Source organism: Moschus berezovskii, chromosome 25 (assembly GCF_049115385.1).
Source record: "Moschus berezovskii isolate FMDL1 chromosome 25, NW_MosBer_1.0, whole genome shotgun sequence".
Lineage (NCBI taxonomy): Eukaryota > Metazoa > Chordata > Mammalia > Artiodactyla > Moschidae > Moschus > Moschus berezovskii.
In genome coordinates this window covers 43,548,938-43,570,646 of record NC_142484.1, presented here as the reverse complement: position 1 = coordinate 43,570,646, position 21,709 = coordinate 43,548,938, and the positions used below count along the sequence as shown (strand labels likewise).

Here is a 21,709-nt window from a genome sequence, read left to right as displayed (position 1 = left end):
AAAAGTGATGACTTTAAAATGGTAGCAAATGTGACCATTTCAAGAAGGTTTTCTGATTAATTCAACCCATTAATTCATATTCATCTATGTAAAGACTGTGAATTGTAGACATTATGTTGAACATTTTAGGAGTACTATGTGTTTTATTTCCCTGGGTTGGGAAGATCCTCTGGAGAAGGGAATGGCAACCCACTCCTGTATTCTAGCCTGGAAAATCTCATGGACAGAGGAGACTGGAAGACTACAGTCCATGGGTTCACAAAGACTCAGACACAGTTGAGGGTCCAAGCACACACACATGTGTTTTATAAATACTCAGGTCTCTAGAAAACTCTTTTAATACATAAAAACATCTAATAACACATAAGGTCATGAAATAAAATAGCTTAATATTATAAATAGCAATATATTAAAACTAAATTATTAACAGTTATTTTAAATTTTTAAGTCATTTAAAAAACTTAAAAAGAACCAACTTGTTTTCTTGGACAAGACCCATGCAGGTAAAGAGGTAATGAAAAGCATCCGGATAAAAGAAAGTGGGCATGAATATATACTTTCAGTTATCATACTCTGTGACCAAATATTTGCTTTAACTATATGAGTCCTGTTTTCTTCCCTGTCTATGATAAATTGAATAGGAGAGGTGACTTCTTTCCAAGAGTGAAAATATAGGCCTGGTCAAAAAAAGAGACAGAAAATTTTTCCTCAATTGAACATGGATAACATCAGCTTTAGGATCTTCCCTGTAGCTCAGATGGTAAAGAATCTGCCTACAATGCAGAATCCCTAGGTATGGAAGATCCTCTGGAGAAGGGAATGGCAATCCACTTCAGTATTCTTGCCAAGAGAATCCCATAGGCAGAGGAGTCTGGCAGGCTACAGTCCATGGGATTGCAAGGAGTTGACACGATTTAGTGACTCAACAACAATAATAACAGGAGAATCTAATGTGTGTTTTTTAAAATATTTCTAGGTATTAAGTTAACTCCTTTTATATAGATTAACTATTTTAATCTCCTCAACAATATTTACTAATTTTCAATTTTCATTCACATTTTATAAGGAAGTTACTAGGGCTTTCCTGATTGCTCAGTTGGTAAAGAATTCACCTGCAATGCATGAGACCCTGGTTAGATTCCTGGGTTGGGAAGATCCCCTGGAGAAGGGAAAGGCTACCCTCTCCAGTATTCTGGCATGGAGAATTCCATGGACTATATAGTCCATGGGGTCGCAGAGAGTTGGACAAGACTGAGCGACTTTCACTTTCTTTCACTTCTTGACATAGTATTGGTAAAAGAAGTTACTGATCTACAAATACTACAGGGAATAAATGCTTAATGCAGTGTTCACATATACATATTGCTGATAGAAAAAAAAATTTACCTTTCTGCCCACAATCACTGAAAGTTTCATTTCTAAGTGAACATAGTAGAATTTCATTTTACTTTGATAGAACTCACCTGTGGCTACAGTTGATGAAACGTTCTACTCCTGTTCCTTAAGTAATTTTGTTAAATTCAGTTCAGCTTAGGTGCTCACCTCCTCCTGGCAGAAGCTTTCCGAAGTCTCCACAGTGCAGCCTACTTCAATCCAGACATCTACTAGACTATGGAGAAGAAGGAGTTTGCATCTTCAAGAGATGTTTTATAAATTCTCTGAAGACCACACCCATTTCCTTCAAGTGATACTGTTATGAGCCCTGTAAATAGGTATAGGTACACATGATTAGATTTTTGCAGTGTTGAAAACACTTTAAGATGCCAATGATTGAAGTCAAACTTTTGAAACCTACTTAATCCAATTACCACAATCCAATCTCCACTAAAAAGTCATATGCTGAATTTATAGTTGTAATCTATGAACCTATTATTTGGACAATAAATAAACCACACAGTATGAATTTAATATCTCCATTTAATGAACTATACTATATTTCTAATTTTAGACAACAGTTATATCTATTACTTTGGGTAAGAATCCCTTAGAAGAAATGGAATAACTCTCATAGTCAACAAGAGTCTGAAATGCAGTACTTGGGTGGAATCTCAAAAATGACAAAATGATGTCAGTTTGTTTCCAAGGTAAATAATTCAACACCATAAATATCCAAATCTGTGCTCCAACCACTGATGTGGAAGAAACGAAGTTGATTTGTTCTATGAAGACCTACAGCACCTTCTAGAACTAACACCAAAAAAAGATGTCCTTTACATTATACAACATGAAATGCAAAAGTAGAAAGTCAAGAAAAACCCAGAATATCAGTCACGTTTGGCCTCACAGTGCAAATGAAGCAGGGCAAAGGCTAATAGACTTTTTTCAAAAGAACACACTTGTCAAAGCAAACACCCTTGCCAACAACCCAAGAGATGACTCTACACATGGACATCACCAGATGGTCAATACCAAAATCACATTGATTATGTTTTATACAGCCCAAAGTGGAGAAGTTCTATACAGTCAGTAAATACAAGACCTGGAGTTGATTGTGGCTCAGATTGTGAGTTCTTATTACAAAATTCAGACTTAAATTGAAGAAAGTAGGGGAAACCACTACTTTTCAGGCATGACCTAAATCAAATCTCTTATTCAGTGGAGGTCATGAATAGATTCAATATATTAGATTTGGTAGTGAGAATGCCTGAAGAACTATGGATGCAGGTTCATAACACTGTACATCAGGCAGTGACCGAAACCATCCCAATAAAAAGGAAATGCAACAAAGCAAAGTGGATGTCAAGGAAGGTTTTATAAATACCTGAGAAAAGAAAACAAATGAAAGGCAAGGGAGAAAAGGAAAGATAAACCCAACCGAATGCAGAGTTCCAGAAAACAGCAGAGAGAGATAAGAAGGCTTCTATAAATGAACAATGCAAAAAATAAAGGTCAACAATAGAATGGGAAAAACTAGAGATCTCTTCTAGAAAATTGGAGGAGATATCAAGGGAATATTTCTTACAATGATGGGACTGATAAAGGACAGAAATCATAAGGACTGAACAGAAGCAGAAGGGATTAAGAAGACAGGGCAAGAATACACAGAAGAACTGTACAAGAAGGTTCTTAATGACCTGGATAACCACAAAACTAAACTAGAGTCAGACATCTTGGAATGTGAAGTCAAGTGGGTCTTAGGAAGCATTACTGCAAATAAAGCTAGTAGAGGTGATAGAATTCCAGTTGAACTAGTTAATTCCTAAAAGATGATACCGTTAAACTGCTGCACTCAATATGTCAGCAAATTTGGAAAGCTCAGTAGAGGCCACAGAACTGGAAAAGGTTACTTTTCAATCCAATCTCAAAAAAGGACAATGCTAAAGAATGTCCAAACTACCCTACAGTTGCCTTCATTTCACATGCTAGCAAGGTTATGCTCAAAATCCTTCATGCTAGGCTTCAGCAGTACATGTACTAAAAACTTTCAGATGTACAAGGTGGATTTCAAAAAGGCAGAGGAAACAGAAATCCAATTGCCAACATTTGTTGGATCAAATTCTGCAAAGGAATTCCAGAAAAATATCTATTTCTGCTTCATTGACTATACTAAAACTTTGACTCTGTGGATTACAACAAATTGTAGGAAATTCTTAAGGAGATTGGAGTACTAGACCACCTTACCTGTCTCTTGAGAAACCTGTATTTGCATCAAAAGGAACAGTTAGAACCAGACATGGAACAAGGAACCACTTCCAAATTGGGAAAGGAGTATGATAAGGCTGTATTTTGTCACCCTGCCTATTTAACTTATATGCAGTGTATGTGTGTGTGTCTGTGTGTTCTCAGTTACTACAGTCGTGTCCAACTCTTTGCGACACTGTGGACTGAACCCCACCAGGCTCCTCTGTTCATGGGATTCTCCAGGCAAGAATACTGGAGCTGGTTTCCATGCCCTCCCCCAGGGGATCTTTCCTCCCTAGAGATGGAACCTGTATCTCCTGCATCTTCTGCATTGAGGGCAGGTTCTTTATCACTGAGGCACTGGGGAAGCCCCTATATGCACAGTGCATCAGGCAAAATGCCAGGCTGGATGAATCACAAGCTGGAATCAAGATTGCTGGGAAAAATATCAACAACCTCAGATATGAAGATGATACCACTCTAATGGCAGAAAGTGAAAAGGAACTAAAGAGTCTTTTGATGAGAATGAAAAAGGAGAATGACTAAGTTGACTTGAAACTCAATATTAAAAATCCTAAGACCATGGCATCCAGTCCCATCACTTTATGGCAAATATCCAAGGAAAAAGTGGAAGCAGTGACAGATTTTTTTTTCTTGTACTCAAAAATCACTGTGGACAATGACTGCTGCTGTGAAATTAAAAGATGCTTGCTTCTTGGAAGAAAAGGTATGACAAACCTAGATAGTGTATTAGAAAGCAGAGACATCGTTGTGCTGGCAAAGGTTCAAATAGTAAAAGCTATGGTTTTTCCAGTAGTCTTCTACAGATGTGAGAGTTGGTCCATAACTCTCACATTGGCTGAGCACTGAAAAAATTGATGCTTTCAAATTGTGATGCTGAAGACTCTTGAGAGTACAGTCAAGACAATCAATCCTAAAGTAAATCAACCCTGACTATTCATTGGAAGAACTGTTGCTGAAGCTTTAATATCTTGGTCACCTGATGCAAAGAGCCAACCCATGGGAAAAGATCTTGATTCCAGGCAAGACTGAAGAGAAACAGAGAAGTGGGCAGTAGAAGATGGGACAGTGTGACAGCAGCACAAACTCAATGGACATGAATTTGAGTAAACTCTGGGACACAGTGGCAGAGAGAGGAGCCTGGTGTGCTACAATTCATGGGGTAGCAAAAATTCTGGCATGACTTAGTGACTGAACAACAATATCAAACCCCAGAAACCAAAGCATAATCTACCCTTTTTTAAAAAATAGACAAGATTTAGTGACTTTGTTATATTTCATAGAATAGAATAATAAAAGATAACTTTCACTTTACAAGTAAGAGACCTTCCAAATACTATCTTAACCAAGCAAACATGTTTAACATCAACAGTTATGTCAGGTTGATACCAGATACTTCCGATTGGATGCAATAAGAAGAATAATGTATCTTTGGGCTGTTTCTCTCTAAAACATTTGCTGTTGTTCAGTGGCTAAATTGTGTTCAACTTTTTTCATCTCTGGAGACTTCAGCAAAGTTTTCTAAGACTCATGTCCATAGAGTTGGTGATGCCATCCTGCCATCTCGTTGTCTGTTGCCCCCTTCTCCTCCTGCCCTCAGTCTTTCCCAGCATCAGAGTCTTTTCCAGTGAGTCCACTCTTTGCATCAGGTGGCCTAAGTATTGGAGCCTCAGCTTCAGCATCAGTCCTTCCAATGAATATTCAAGGTTGATTTCCTTTAAGATTGACTGTCCAGGGATTCTCAAGAGTATTTTCCAGCACCACAACTTGAAAGCACCAATCCTTCACCCCTCAGCCTTCTTTACTGTCCAGCTCTCACATCTCACATTTATTTTGTAAAAAAAAAAAACAAAACTGTAAACTATCATTGCTTTTCATATCACAAGTTCAGTGTGTGTATTGGGTGGAAGGCTGATGTGATGGTGGAAGTGTTATGGAGGGAACCTCCATCTGAATCTCCACAGCAGGGTCTGCTTTTCCTCTCAGTTCTGCTCAATGCTCCCTCTTGTCTTTTGTGGTATCTATGGAGGATGTCTGGAGAAGGCAATGGCACCCCACTCCAGTACTCTTGCCTGGAAAATCCCATGGATGGAGGAGCCTGGTAGGCTGCAGTCCATGGGGTCACTACAAGTCAGACATGACTGAGCAACTGCACTTTCACTTTTCATTTTCACACATTGGAGAAGGAAATGGCAACCCACTCCAGTGTTCTTGCCTGGAGAATCCCAGGGATGGGGGAGCCTGGTGGGCTGCCATCTCTGGGGTCTCACAGAGTCGGACACGACTGAAGTGACTTAGCAGCAGCCATAAGGGTGGTGTCATCTGCATATCTGCGGCTGTTAATATTTCTCCTGGCAATCTTTATTCCAGCTTGTACTTCATCCAGCCTGGCATTTCACATGATGTACTCTGCACTTTAGTTAAAGAAACAAGGTGACAATATAGGTACTCCTTTCCCAATTTGGAACCAGTATGTTGTTCCATGTATGGTTCTAACTGTTGCTTCTTGACCTGCGTACAGATTTCTCAGGAGGCAGGTCAGGTGGTCTGGTATTCCTGTCTCTTGAAGAATTTTCCACAGTTTGCTGTGATCCAAACAGTCAAAGGCTTTGGTGTAGTCAATAAAGAAGAAGTAGATGTTTTTCTTAAATTTTCTTGCTTTTTCGATGATCCAATGGATGTTGCCAATTTGATCTCTGGTTCCTCTGCCTTTTTAAAATCTAGCTTGAACATCTGAAATTTCTCAATTCACATACTGTTGAAGCCTGCCTTGGAGAATTTTGAACATTACTTTGCTAGTGTGTGAGATGAGTGCAATTGTGTGGTAGTTTGAACATTATTTGGCTTTGGTTTTCTTTGGGATTTGAATGAAAACTGACCTTTTCCAGTCCTGTGGCCACTGCTGAGTTTTCCAAATTTGCTGGCATATTGAGTGCACACTTTCACAGCATCATCTTTTAGGGTTTGAAATAGCTCAACTAGAATTCCATCACTTCCACTCCCTTTGTTCTTAGTGATGCTTTCTAAGGCCCACTTGACTTCACATTCCAGGATGTCTGACTCTAGGTGAATGATGAGACCATTTGGTTATCTGGGTCATTAAGATCTTTTTTGTACAGTTCTTCTGTGTATTCTTGCCACCTCTTAACATCTTCTGCTTCTGTTAGGTCCCTAACATTACTGCCCTTTATTGTGCCCATCTTTGCATGAAATATTCCCTTGGTATCTCCAATTTTCTTGAAGAGATCTCTAGTCTTTCCCATTCTATTGTTTTCCTCTCTTTCTTTGCATTGATCACTGAGGAAGGCTTTCTTATCTCTCCTTGCTATTCTTTGGAACTCTGCATTCAAATGGGTATATCTTTCTTTTTCTCCTTTGCCTTTATCTTCTCTTCTATTCTCAGCTATTTGTACAGCCTTCTCAGAAAACCATTTTGCCTTTTTTCATTCCTTTTTCCTGGGGATGGTCTTGATAAATGCTTCCTGCACAATATCACAAACCTCCATCTGTAGTTCTTCAGGCACTCTATCATATCTAATCCCTTGAATCTATTCCTCACATCCATTGTACAATCATAAGGGATTTGATTTAAGTATTACCTGAATGGTCTAGTGGTTTTCCCTACTTTCTTCAATTTAAGTCTGAATTTGGCAATAAGGAGTTCATGATCTGAGCCACAGTCAGCTTCCGATCTTGTTTTTGCTGGCTGTATAGAGCTCCTCCACCTTTGGCTGCAAAGAATATTATCAATCTGATTTCAATGTTGAACCGTTCAACTTCAGCTTCTTCAGCGTTACTGGTTGGGACATAGACTTCGATTACCCTGATATTGAATTGTTTGCCTTGGTAATGAGCAGAGATCTTTCTGTCATTTTTGAGATTGCATCCAAGTACTGCATTTCAGACTCTTTTGTTGACTATGATGACTACACCATTTCTTCTAAGGGATTCTTGCCTATAGTAGTAGATATAATGGTCATCTGAATTAAATTCACCAGTTATAATCCATTTTAGTTCCCTTATTCCTAAAAATTGACATTCTCCTTGCTATCTCCTGTTTGCCCACTTCCAATTTGTCTTGATTCATGCATAACATTCCAGGTTCCTATTCAGTATTGCTCTTTAGAGCATCTGACTTTACTTCCATCACCAGTCACATCCACAACTGGGTATTGTTTTTGCTTTGGCTCTGTCTCTTCATTCTTTCTGGAGATATTTCTCCACTGATCTCCAGTAGCATATTGGGCACCTAGCAACCTGGGGAGTTCATCTTTCAGTGTCCTATCTTTTTGTCATTTCATACTATTCATGGGGTTCTCAAGGCAAGAATACTGATGTGGTTTGCCATTTCCTTCTCCAGTGGACCACATTTTGTCAGAACTCTCCATCATGACCCGTCCATCTTGGGTGGCCCTACATGGCATGGCTCATAGATTCATTGAGTTAGACAAGGCTGCAATCCATGTGATCAGATTGTTTCATTTTATGTGATTGTGGTTTTCATTCTGCCTGCCCTCTGATGGAGAAGAATAAGAGGCTTATGGAAGCTTCCTGATGGGAACAGACTGACTGAGGGGGAAACTGGGTCTTGTTCTGATCTGGAAGCCACGCTCAGTAAATCTTTAATCCAATTTTCTGTTGATGGGTGGAGCTGTGTTTCCTCCTTGCTATTTACCTGGGGCCAAACCATGGTGGATGTAATGGAGATAATGTCAACCTACTTCAAAAAATCCCAGGCATGTACTGCTACTCTCAGTGCCCCCAATCCTGCAGCAGGCCACCACCGGTCCACGCCTCCGCTGGAGACTCCTGGACACTCACGGGCAAGTCTGGGTCAGTCTCTTGTGGGGTCACTGCCCCTTTCTCCTGGGTCCTGGTGTGCACAAGGTTCTGTTTGGGCTCTCCAAGAGTCTATTTCCCAGTCCTGTGTAAGTTCGGGCAGCTCTATGGTGGAGTTAACAGCGACCTCCTCCAAGAGGGCTTATTGCCATATCCAGGTCTGCTGCACCCAGAGCCCGTGCCCTGTGGCAGGCCACTGCTGACCCATACCTCCACAGGAGACACTCAAACACAGTTCTGTCTCAGTCTCTGTGGGGTCCCTGGGTCCTGGTGTTCACAAGGTTTGTTTGAGCCCTCTGAGCGTCTCTGGTGGGAATACTGTCAATATGGACTAAATATTGTCAAGATGACAGTTCTTCCCAACTTGATATTTAGATTTAATTCAATTCCTATCAAATCCCAGAAAGTTTGCTGTCATGGAGGCCAATGTGCCCAGCTGTTTGCTTCTGGCTGCTCATCACTATAGCAACCAGCATAGAAACATGGACTTCAGTCCACAGTGGGGCTGCTGGTAGAACTGCTGCAAGTGGAGAGTTCATGTGCAGAAGCAGGGGTGACAGATAGAAAGGTCTGATGGAGTTTCTACTCTTTCCTTACCAAGAGCTTCATCCTTCTTCTAAGACCATGGGCCAGTGTTTCTCACGTCACCTGGGGGTCCATCCTCCTCTACCTTGCTAGGTAGGCTTTCACAGTCCTGCCTGCTGAGTCTCTGGTCACTAGAACTCCATCCTCAAGATCCTCTGTTTTATATGGACACTCTTCTCAAATTTGAACACATGTACATTCGGGGCAAATTCATGTTCATGTATGGCAAAACCAATACAATAATGTAATTAGCCTCCAATTAAAATAAATAAATTAAAAAATATAAATAAATAAAACCAGCATTCTTAAAAAAAAAGACTGATGTCTCACAGGCGGTACTGTCCTGGCTGACATGAGGCCTGCAATCCTTCTGTCCCTGGTTCTAACCTGTGTTCATCCCACCACACTTCTCATTCAGTGGAAAGTTGAAGAAACCTACTCACAATCCCTTATCCATCCAATCAGAGCAGAACCATTCAACTCTGAATCAGGACGGTCTGGTGGCAATTATCAGAAGCTTATTTGCACATATCCTTTTTAACCAGCAACATCCACCCTACCTGTCTTTCCAAGGAATTACCAAAAACAAGGATAGATGCACAGAAGGATGTATTATGTAGCATTTTTAATAGGAAAATTATAAATACAAAATCACTCAAATTTTCTGAAATGTGAACTATCATGTCAAAAGTGTACGACATATCATTAAACTGTTACGTAAGTGATGGTACTTGGTCCTTAGCCCATGATCTCTTACATATGTTCAAATAATAGATTTAATTAACATTCTAAAACCACTGATTCCATATGAAAATAAAAAACTTGAAGAAATATTCACAAAACTGACTGATGCAAAATGAAAAATATAAATTCCCTGATATCTGTCTAACTCAGAGACAGTAGTCGGCTTAGAACCCAAAATTTTACTTTCTTACCTTTTCAATCACAAGAGCATAATAATGCAATCAATTTATTGAGTTCTAAATGTCTATCTAGGACATTTACTCTGTGGGTGGTCTTCATCACACACTTACAATAGAATAAGTAGATTAAATTTTATATTTGACAGCGTTTCTGGTGTTTAGACTCATGATGGCTTCGTGACATGACAACTTGGGAGAGCTAGAGGACAAAGGGGGAAGTGAGGGCAGCAGTGTGTTGTAACATGGGCTCATCTTCTGTGATTATTCATTCAGGCACTAAAGCAACCCAAGGGCTACCATGATGGAGGTTGCAGAAGTAAGATCATTATCCTAATTTTAAACTAGAGAGTTTACACTAATCTATCTTCCTAGCTGCTGCCTGAGGAACAGACTATTAATTAAACAGGGTCTGACAAGACCGACTTCATCCTCTACAGGGAGCTCTGGGCTAAGTCTTGTCTTAAGCTCTTCCTCTGAGGAGATCCAGTGCAGTGTTTCCACAAGAGGAAACCTTATAGTTGAGTTTGGTGACATCACTTGTGTCTATCATTTTGTAAAATGCAGAAACATAGAGAAATAAAATTGCCTTCATGTCAGCATTCATAAGAAGACTTTATGACTAATTTATAGCAAGTTGTATTATTGTCATAATTACCTATATTGCCATACTGCATTTAGGAAAGGAGGGTGGTAAAAAAGTTGATTAAGACTTGGAAATTAAGGCCCCTGGGGTTACTGTTAACAAGAGTCACACCTCATTAAAGAGTGGTTGTGCTTTTGCAACACAAGGTAATTTTAAAAATTTGCTCATAAGCTCTAAGAAGCTTCAGTCACTTGAAATGCGTATAAAAGGTATATGTGTATTGAAAAACTTAAAGATGGGGTCATGGTTCTTACCCCTTTCCAAAACTCTGAATTCTCCATGTGATTGTTCAGTGGGAAATATGTCAGAAAAGAAAGTGAGGATATGAGCTATCCTTTCAAAATAATTTTTATCCTAATTTTTTCAATGTGGCGGCTGTTGTTTCTATTTTGTTCTAAAGTAGCCTATTAATGGCATTGGCCTAAAGTGATGTCTGAGCTGGGGTCTCTCTCTACTGACCCTTTCCCCTGGAGTTGGGTAGGAGAGCACCAGGCAGAGAGCCTCCCATCTGCCATTGCTCAGAGGCACTGGGGGGCTTGATCCGGAGCGTGAGGGTGAAGGACAAGAGAAAGTTCCACTCTGAAGTGGTGGGCACCGGAGTTTCTACCTTAAAGAGTTCCTTTAAAATTTAAAAATCAATCAATAAAATCAAACTGTTTCTCCATGATAGAATATGTTTACACAAACCTCACTATATAGTGTTGAAATAATCTTTTCAAATTCTTTGGTTAAAAATAAAAATTATTGAAATTCAGAAACTCACATATCAAAGTACATTTAAAATTGGGTCTATGGTACAATCAGTAGCTCTTGATGAGAGGGTGTTTGTGGAGATTGTTTATGTAGATAAGCCAAGGTGTTAGAGCAATCTTGTCTTGTTTCAGGAAATCTCATCATCCAGATTAACACCATCAGAAGATTGATGAACAAATGGGTAGGATTCAGAGACTCAATATAAGGAGACTCCAGGAGCCAGTCAGTCTTTTCCACAACTGAGAGGGAACTCACCTGGATCTGGAGACGGCCACACTTGGAACCCTTAATCCCTGAGCCAACTTCATATATTGTGGAGGGGAGACTGTTTTTGCAACTCCTTATATGAGTACACAGTTCACCACAGAGCAGCTCCTGGGACTCTTCTGAGGGAAAACAAACTAAATTTCCTAATTTTGATATATCAGTAAGATGAGGGTTTTTTTTTTAATGAAACAACATTCTTTACCAATTTAGTGGAAGGATCCTGTTCTGGTTTTGTTAGCTTGTCATGACATGCGTGTGAAATGGTTAGGGGCGTTCATTTTACTTCTGTGATTGTATTTCTTTCTTAGTTGTCCTCATGCATCTTAAGGACCACATGGGCTGCAGCAGGCCAGGCTTCTCTCTCTTCTTCGGATTACTTGATTCCACCAGTTCAGTTCAGTTTAATCGCTCAGTCATGACAGACTCTTTGTGACCCCTTGAATCACAGCACGCCAGGCCTCCCTGTCCATCACCAACTCCCAGAGTTCACTCAAACTCATGTCCGTCCATCGAGTCGGTGATGCCATCCAGCCATCTCATTCTCTGTCGTCCCCTTCTCCTCCCGCCCTCAATCCTTCCCAGCATCAGAGTCTTTTCCAGTGAGTCCACTCTTCGCATGAGGTGGCCAAAGTATTGGAGTTTCAGCTTTAGCATCAGTCCTTCCAATGAACACCCAGGATCAATCTCCTTTAGAATGGACTGGTTGTATCTCCTTGCAGTCCAAGGGACTCTCAAGAGTCTTCTAAGTAGTACTTAATCATAATTTACCCTAAAAGTGGAGTGTGTCTGTAAATACAGCAGAGATAATATCTTACATTATAGAAGTAGATGGGCTTCCCAGGTGGCTCAGATGGTAAATAATATGCTTGCAATGAAGAAGACCTGGTTTCTAATCCTGGGTTGGAAAAATTCCCTGGAGAAGGAAATGGCCACCCATTCCTGTATTCTTGCCTGGAAAATTCTATGGACAGAGGAGTCTGGTGGGATATAGTCCATGGGGTTGCAAAAAGTCAGACACAACTGAGTGACTAACACTTTCACTCTCACTTTAACAGAAATAGATGATGCATACAAAGATTTGCAGAAAATATTGTTAAAATTAGGTACTCTTCAGAAATACGCATTTTAGTATTTGTGTATTTAAAATGAAATTTTTAGTCATGTATGGATGTGAGAGTTGGACTATAAAGAAAGCTGATCGCAGAAGAATTGATGCTTTTGAACTGTGGTGTTGGAGAAGACTCTTGAAAGTCCCTTGGACAGCAAGGAGATCCAACCAGTCCATCCTAAAGGAGATCAGTCCTGGGTGTTCATTGGAAGGACTGATGCTGAAGCTGAAACTCAATACTTTGGCCACCTGATGCGAACAGCTGACTCATTGGAAAAGACCCTGATGCTGGGAAAGACTGAAGGCAGGAGAAGGGAACGACAGAGGATGAGATGGTTGTATGGCATCACTGAGTCAATGGACATGGGTTTGGGTGGACTCCAGAAGTTGGTGATGGACAGGGAGGCCTGGCATGCTCCAGTCCATGGGGTCGCAAAGAGTCTGACATGACTGAGTGACTGAACTGAACTGAACTGAACTGGACTGAAACATTTAGAAATCTGAGACAGTTGAGGCACTTCTATACTTAAATAGTACAGACACAAGGACCCAATTTTTTACAAAGTAAAATTTAAAGAGCATAGTTTGTTGGCTTTTTTTAATTTTGGTAACTATTATTGCCATAACATGTAAAATTAATCTGATTACAAAGTGAAAGTGCTGCTTGAAAATAGTTTTAAAGATTGGAAGATACAAACATCCTCTCTCTTTTTTAACTTGCTTGAGTGAGGATAGGAAGAAAAGTTCAACTAATTAGCATATTTATGTAAGTCGATTCTGGTTAGAATAGTATCTAATTTGTCAAGATTTGTCTCCTCTTTATCAACACTGAATGCATTCATTCAGGAAAAAGAAATGGGGATATGGATTCAGACTGAGATTTTTAAAAAAAATAACATCCAAGGAAAAATGCCTGACAATTAGGTGAAATAATGAAACTACAAGTAAGTAAGTATCTTGCATAAATCAATGACTGACATAGAACATTGTGATTGATTGTTTAGGGCAATCAGGACCCACCACACAGAGCTATCACTTAGATAGCTCATGCTATACAGGGGAAAACAAGACCTCAGCAAAACTGAGCTTCTCCCTTAGGTAGGGGAGAAATGATCAAGAAGCAGATAGTTTGGGTTTGACAGCTTTGAAGACTTCCTACAGCTCTTGAGAGCTGTCTTTTTGTCTCAGTTTTCCATTTGCATCAAAGCAAAATCCAACCTCTCTGTTCCCAATGCAGTTGCACAATTGAGTCACATCCCCCTCCCCAGTCTAATTTTGCTTGCTCCTTTGTGTCTTTGCAGAAGAGGAATAAACTCCTGATGTTCTTCCCTCAGGAAAATGGACTCAGAAATCGCAGAAGCCTTCCAGAAGGAGCTCACCTGCCTCATCTGCCTGAATTTCCTTCTAGCCCCAGTCACCATAGGCTGTGGGCACAGGTCCTGTCTTCGTCTTTTCTGGGAACAAGCCGAAGTCCCTGCCAGTTGTCCAGTGTGCAGACAAGGATCAGAACAGACAAACCTCAAAACCAATTTTCTTCTGAAGAATCTGGTGTCCATTGTCAGAAAAGCCAATCTCAGACAATTCCTGAAGTGTGAGGAACACTTGTGTGGGACCCACAAGCAGACAAAGAAGATCTGTGAAGCCGACAAGAGCTTGCTCTGTTTGGTCTGCTCTCAAGGTCAGGAGCACAAGACTCACAGACACTGTCCCGCTGAAGAGGCTGCTGAGGAATCCTGGGTGAGTGATGCCTCTGAGACACTTTGAAAGTTAGAGGACAGTACACAAAAGAGACTAAAATGATGATGCTTAAACCCTCTCTTTACTGAGTGCCACACACAGACCTAGTTAGCAATAATGAAGCTGTGAATAAAATAGAGCAGTGTATCTGATTTAGGAAACTTGTATTCAATGGCTAGCTGATGAAGCTAACCGAAATTATTTAGATGGCATTTTATTATGCTAAAGTCACTATGGTGCACGCTCAGTGGCTCAGCCCTGTCCATCTCTTTTGGGATCCCATGGGCTGTAGACCATGGGGGTAGGCTCCTCTGTCCATGGAATTTTCCAGGTAAGAACACTGAAGCTGGTTGCCATTTCCTTCCCCAGGGGATATTCCTACCCAGGGATGGAACCTGGGTCTCCTGCATCTCCTGAACTGGCAGGTGGATTCTTTACCACTAAGCGACTTGAGAAGTCAATCAGAGGCACTTTACGACCTTAATTTTAAGAAAGAATCTTCAGCTCTAATGTGCTCAAGGTGCAAAAAGCATTTTCCATTGGATTCAGTTCAGTTCAGTTCAGTTCTGTCACTCAGTCGTGTCCGATTCTTTGTGACCCCATGAACCACAGCACGCCAGGCCTCCCTGTCCATCACCAACTCCCAGAGTTTACCCAAACTCATATCCACTGAGTCAGTGATGCCATCTAACCATCTTATCCTCTGTCGTCCCCTTTTCCTCCTGCCTTCAATCTTTCCCAATATCAGGGTCTTTTTAAATGAGTCAGTTCTTCGCATCAAAATATTGGAGTTTCAGCTTCAATATCAGTCCTTTGGATACAGGTTTCCTAATCCTGGACAAAGAAGGAAGATCCAGTACATTAGAATTACTTGGTGACAAGCATCACTAAACCAAATTCTGATACAAGGAGTCACATTATCTGAAAATTAATCATGCCTAGACAGATGCTTACCTAATGGTGTGTGGTTCTGCAGTGTAGAATTTCATACAGCAGATCATTAGTGAGGAAGAACAGGGAAACCTGATGACCTGCCATGGTCTTTAGTGTCTCTCTCAAGAATGTGTATCTAATGACACTCAGTACACTGCAAATCTTTGGGCTCTGAAACCTCAATGTATTTGCAGTTTCTTAATTGATGCTTTTGAACTGTGGTGTTGGAGAAGACTCTTGAGAGTCCCTTGTACCGCAAGGAGATCCAACCAGTCCATTCTAAAGGAGATCAATCCTGGGTGTTCATTGGAAGGACTGATGCTGAGGCTGAAACTGCAATACTTTGGCCACCTCATGCGAAGAGTTGACTCACTGGAAAAGACTCTGATGCTGGGAAAGGTTGGGGGCGGGAGGAGAAGGGGACGACCGAGAATGAGATGGCTGGATGGTATCACCGACTCTGTGGACATGAGTTTGAGTGAACTCCGGGAGTTGGTGATGGACAGGGAGGCCTGGCGTGCTGTGATTCATGGGGTCGCGGAGAGTCGGACACGACTGAGTGACTGAACTGAACTGAATGCTAAACTTCACAATTTTTTTACAGGAAAAGGTGACCAACCAAATGAGATCATTATGGGAAAAGATCCAAGGAATTGAGAGAAATCTCAAGAAAAATTACAAAGGGATTGACCATTGGGTGGTAAGTAGGAGAATGTATTTTTCATTGAAACAGGTTGAGGCAGTCATGCTAGAAACTTACCCATTAATAATGTGAGCTGAAATCACCATGTACCATGAAATTAGAGAATGGGTTGAACACTATCGGAAAAAAATATTCCATCCCCCAATTCAACCAACAATTCCATGTCCGTTGGGCTGTTTAGAATCCAGTGGATCAGTAACTGTGACAAAATACCCACTAGAAGAATGTGCCGCAGTGCTAAGGTGGAGACACATGAAGTGATGTGGAAGCTTCCACATATACAATTCAAGATCTTGGGGAAATTTCATCAGTTTAAGACCAATTCCAGTTCTGAAGTTCAAGTAGATGTTAAAACATCCATGGGTTATTTCAGGCACAGATTTCTGTCAGTCATACATTCCTGAAGTGTTAGTCACTCAGTCATGTCCGACTCTTTGCGACCCCATGGACTATGGGGGTCTTATATGGGTGGACCCCAAGGACTACCAGGCTCCTCTGTCCATGGAATTCTTCAGGCAAGAGTACTGGAGTGGCTTGCCATTTCCTTCTGCAATATATTCCTGAAAGTAAAAGACTTTTCGTTGGGAACCACAAAGTACTTCAATCTGATTAGAACAAAAGCCCAGATGATACAAATCAAACTTGAACAGCAATTTTAATAGTGTGCCCAGCAAAGTGAAAAGTGATAGCTCACTGGCTAGAGAGTGATATTGATTCAACGATAAGAAAATGTGAGATGTTACACAAAACCTCATGGGGGAAAGAGCAAGGAGAAAGACAGATGAGTGAGAGAGTCCATCAATACTGGGAGGGAATATGCCACAGATGAAGACGAATGACCTTCCAAACAATGTGGGAAGGAGCCTGTGAACTGACAGGGGAGTGAAAACCCATTCGTATAGAAAAGGACCCTAGAATCAAACGGCTTCTGTGACTGGATATCCGTTTGAGGTCAGGCAATGAGATTATTTGGAATATGCTTCCTGAGAATACCAACACGGAGAGTGAGCTGTATCGTGGCTGCGAGGCCAGGAGGCATTAGATGAAATGCAAATTTACTGACTAATGTTGAAATGAGAATATTGCATATGATCTAGGAACCACTCATAAATTTTAATTGCTTACATGGGCTCTTTCAGATTTCACAAGAGGTAAAGGAAACAAATGATTCACAAAAAAATTTTTTCCAGAATTTCAGGAATTCATAAATTAGATGAAGGTGATTTAAGGGAAGCGTGAGTTTGGGTTTTGATCTAGTTAAAAACAATGTAAAATAAGTGAAGGAAAGAGGAATGAACTTGGTTTTCCAGAAGAGGAAGTTCGTGAATTTAGTATGGATATAGCTTCATGGGAGAAAGCATGAATCAGAGCAAACTAATGCTGTTGAAATCCATCTCCCAACAGTTTTATGTGTATCAACATGGAAACATGATTTGGAGAACTTACCAGATAGCATGGCCATTTCTTCTAGATGATTATGGAGACAGTATCATAAATGAAGGCCAAAGCATATGTAAGCAGCTCAGAAGAAGGCAAGAGGAAATGATTGGAAAGAAGAGAGAGGTCAGAATAATACACAAGGAGCTCATGAAAATGTTCTCTAAACCAGACATGGAGCTGCTCCAGGTGAGAATTGAGAATGAGCTTGAAAATACGTTACCTGAAGTTCACACCTTTGACTTCCATGACATGGTACCCTCATCTCCTGCAAATAAGGTGGAAGTTTCTCCTAGCTGGAAATATTATAGATAAAGTATATAAAGCATATTTGCAACTCATGTACATCATTATTGAGTAAGTTTTACAGTATTCTTTTCTAGACATTCCCCAGGGAACATTTCATTCTCAAAATCTTTTGTTGCTTGCTTCTATTAAAACCAGAAAGGAACATCCTATATAATCTCATTCAAACCTTTGTTCTTGAAAGGCGCAAAGGGAGAAATCTGGGGGAAGTGCATATATATATTCTAACTTCTGTTGGGATATCCCAGGTTTTTTTACCCCTTGGAGCATATTACCCTTCAGGGAAAAGTCCTACGATAGATCAATTTGCAGAGAGCTGAGGGTTGCATAGTCACCAATCTTGTCCTTTCTCTTTCATCCTGTTTTGTTAACTCACCAAAAAATGCTATTCTGTCCATATGCAATATGTTGTGCCAGAGTTTTGTTTGTTTGTTTTAAACAAAGAAAGGGAAAACAGATTTTTCAGACTGTTTCTGGTGGTGATGATTAGAACTCTACTGAAGTTTTGCCAACCCAAATCTTGGTTGCCTATGTAAAAAGAAGTCTAAATTGTGTTTTTTTATTTTTCTTCTTGACAGGAATTGGAAGACAAAGTGAAATGGTAAATTTTCAGATGCTGATGAGGGCACCTGAGGGCTGGGAAAGAGATACAGCAGCATTTAACAAAGCGATGACATAACTTACCTAGATAATGCTAGATTGCTTGAGTGCATGTGTCTGCACCAAGTTTCTAAAAGGCCAGTTATTTCTCTTATTTAGATTCCACAATCAGACACATAGAAGTGCAAAGACTAGTGTTTCAGATGTTAGATAAAGAAGCAAGTGATGCTGAGAAATGGGGTAGAACCAGGACAAGAAGAATGGTGAGAATATTAATAAATTTCCAAAAGGGCATGATTCTATCCCATGAGGGTGTAGAAAGGATTTAGATGAAGAATGTTGAGCTGAAGGATGCTGTCTTACTGTGAAGGCTGTGTTTAAGAAGCCCTGGGCTGCAGAAGGATTAAACTCATCTTCCTCTTACAGGAGTGAGTCAGCACAGCTGCACGTGCCTCAGCCTCTGCTCCCAGAACTCCCTGCACCACCTATGTGCGGGCTGATGGGCTGGCTCAACTGCTTCTGGGGTGAGTGTCAGCCCGCCAGTGTGTCTGTCCTGCAGGGTCCTTCTGTGATGGTGTCCATGGAAAATCTTTCTCTATTCATCTCTCACCTTGTGCAGGAGAACAGCATGTAAATAGGCAGGTACAGACATATGTGGTCACAGAGTCAAAAAATCCTCTACAGAATACATGCAGGCTGGTGTAGGGACTCATGTGTTTCAGGCCTCATTAATCATCTTTAAATTTCAGAAAACATTGTATTAATGAAAAAAATTCACATGCTTCCAAAATGGCTTCTTGATCTCTAGAAATATCATGACAATGTCAGTTGTTCAGTGAATCCTAGAAAATTGGTTATTAATATAGGATATTCCAATTTCAGAGTTTAAGTGCAGGTAGAGTTTTTAAGACTTTTTTTGGGAATATATTTTTCTTTTTCTATCCATGTTATTTTTAAAATATTTATTTATTTATTTTTGACTGCACTGAGTCTTCGTTGGTTTCTCTAGTTGTGGTGAGTGGAGCCAATCTTCCTCAGCCTTCTACTTGCACTGGCTTCTCTTCTTGCAGAGCACAGGCTCTAGGCTGTTGGGCTTCAGTAGTTGCAACATGTAGGCTGAGGAGTTGCAGGTCCCAGGCTCTAGAGCACAGGCTCAGTAGTTGTGGTGTATAGGCTCAGGAGCTCTGTGGCATGTGGAATCTCCCCAGGTTAGGAAAGTCTGGTAAATTGGCAGATAGTTTTTTATCGACTGTGCTATGAGGGAAGTCTTAAACATATTTTTGCTTGAAATTTTCTTAGTGATTAAATGTATAATGTGTTTTTACATTGACATAATCTGACCAAATGGATAAGCCTGAAAAATCGAACACAGGAATCACAGGAAGCAAACGGTTGGTTGATGAGGCCACAATGAGCTTCATGATAAACCTCACCCTGGAGGGTGACTTAGCAGGAAGCGGAAGACTAAGGTTTGAACTGCAGATCAAAGTCAGAAAATTCTTACAAAGAAACCACTTTGAAGAAGCAGTCCTTAGGCTTCACATCTTCAGTGTCCATTTGCTAACTTAACTGAGATAACGTTCTCTATTCTATGATGCTTTTTTCCCTGTTCAGTGTTGGTGGAGGTAAGATATACTGTCATGTCTTGGAGGTGATCCGTGAGTAGGTGCTCAGGTTTTTAGATGTCATAGAAAACACCCATCCAGAAGTAACTGTGACCTCCCTCTAATTTATAATCTCTGAACTTGTAAGAAGCTTTTTTCCATTTTAATTAGTTGTTTGCTTAGCAGATATGCTGGCAATATTTATATGCAATATTTTCTAATCAGAGATGAGCTTCCAATCTTAAAATATATTTCCAGTGAGACTCTAGATACATTATCTTCTCTGGTAGAGAATTTGATTTTGCCATTGATTTTGACAGCTTTATTCTCTCATCTCTTCACAGTCAACTTTTCATTCAGTAATGAAGTAAGCAGTGAGCACATCAGGCTGCTCGATGATGCAAGAAATCTGACATATGAACATGACAGACTCCATGCGTCTTTGGATGGTGGAACATCGAAGTGTTCTGCTGCATGGGGAGACCAGAGCTTCACCTCTGGCAAACAGTACTGGGAAATCCTTGTGGACAGCTCTTGGGACTGAGCTGTAGGCATCTGTAAGGATTCCTGGATAAGGAAGGACAACGGCATACTGGACGAGTCCAACAGGGACAACTTTCTCCTTATGTGTGTAAAGCAGGATGACCATTACCAACTCCGGACCACCGCCCCCACCACGCCTCTGTGCACAGAGAGACCTCTGGGCAGGGTTGGGGTGTTCCTTGATTGTGACAGTGGGAGTGTTAGTTTTGTGGATGTTGCCAAGCGCTCCCTCCTTTGGAGGTATGATGATGGCGTGTGCACTTTCCCTGTCAGGCCCTTCATCTGCACTGGCCACAGGTGAGGAGGCTGAGTCAGGGCCCAGACGGGATGCTCAGGACTCCTTCTCTGGTGGGGCCCTTGTCCAGTGCTGCAAAATAATACTCCATTGTCTTTAGGCTCTTTCTACTGTAATGAACCCTCCTTTATTGTTATTCAACGTGAAGATAGTGTCAAAGGCAAATTTCACTTGTTGCCTTCCATCTTCCTGACAATAAATTCTTGTCTTGAAACCATGTGTCCAGAATATATATTGTGATCATTCACTTCTTTTATGAGCTTACTATATTCACCACAGTATGAACATGTACTTCCCACTTCCTGAGCCCCAGTACAGGGACCAGAACTTGCACAGCATAGACAGACCTGGTCATCCACCAGACCTAGGTCCTCCTGCAACCTTCTTATAATCTACAGGGTCCTACACATATATTCACCCTTAGGGTGAAAACCAATTTGCAGGGGCATCTCCACTGCTCTGAAGACTGGGATAAGCTTTTCCTTTAAAGAATTCAGAATTCACAAGTCCTTTTTTGTTACAATAGTATAAGGGAAAAGACAAGATGACAGAAACCGTCTCCTAAAGCAAGGACCCTATGGATTCCCTTTGGCATATCCAAAATGCCACTATCACCATTACCATAATTTGATGCCATTATTAAACAAACTACGGGTTACTTGAATACACCCAATGGGATTTTTAGGACAATGGAGAAGCTAACCCACAAAGCTAAGTCAGTGAGTGTGGGATAAGCAAGACAAAGGGAGGATACCTGTTCTTGGAGGGATGGACCTGGATGGATGGTATTT

The 21,709-nt window shown here is 40.7% G+C and overlaps 1 pseudogene; it reads left to right on the top strand.

Annotated features, from left to right (window-relative positions):
* The first annotated feature begins 14,098 nt into the window (after positions 1 to 14,098).
* On the top strand, positions 14,099 to 20,924 carry LOC148773901 (tripartite motif-containing protein 43-like; annotated as a pseudogene).
* The last annotated feature ends 785 nt before the right edge of the window (positions 20,925 to 21,709 follow it).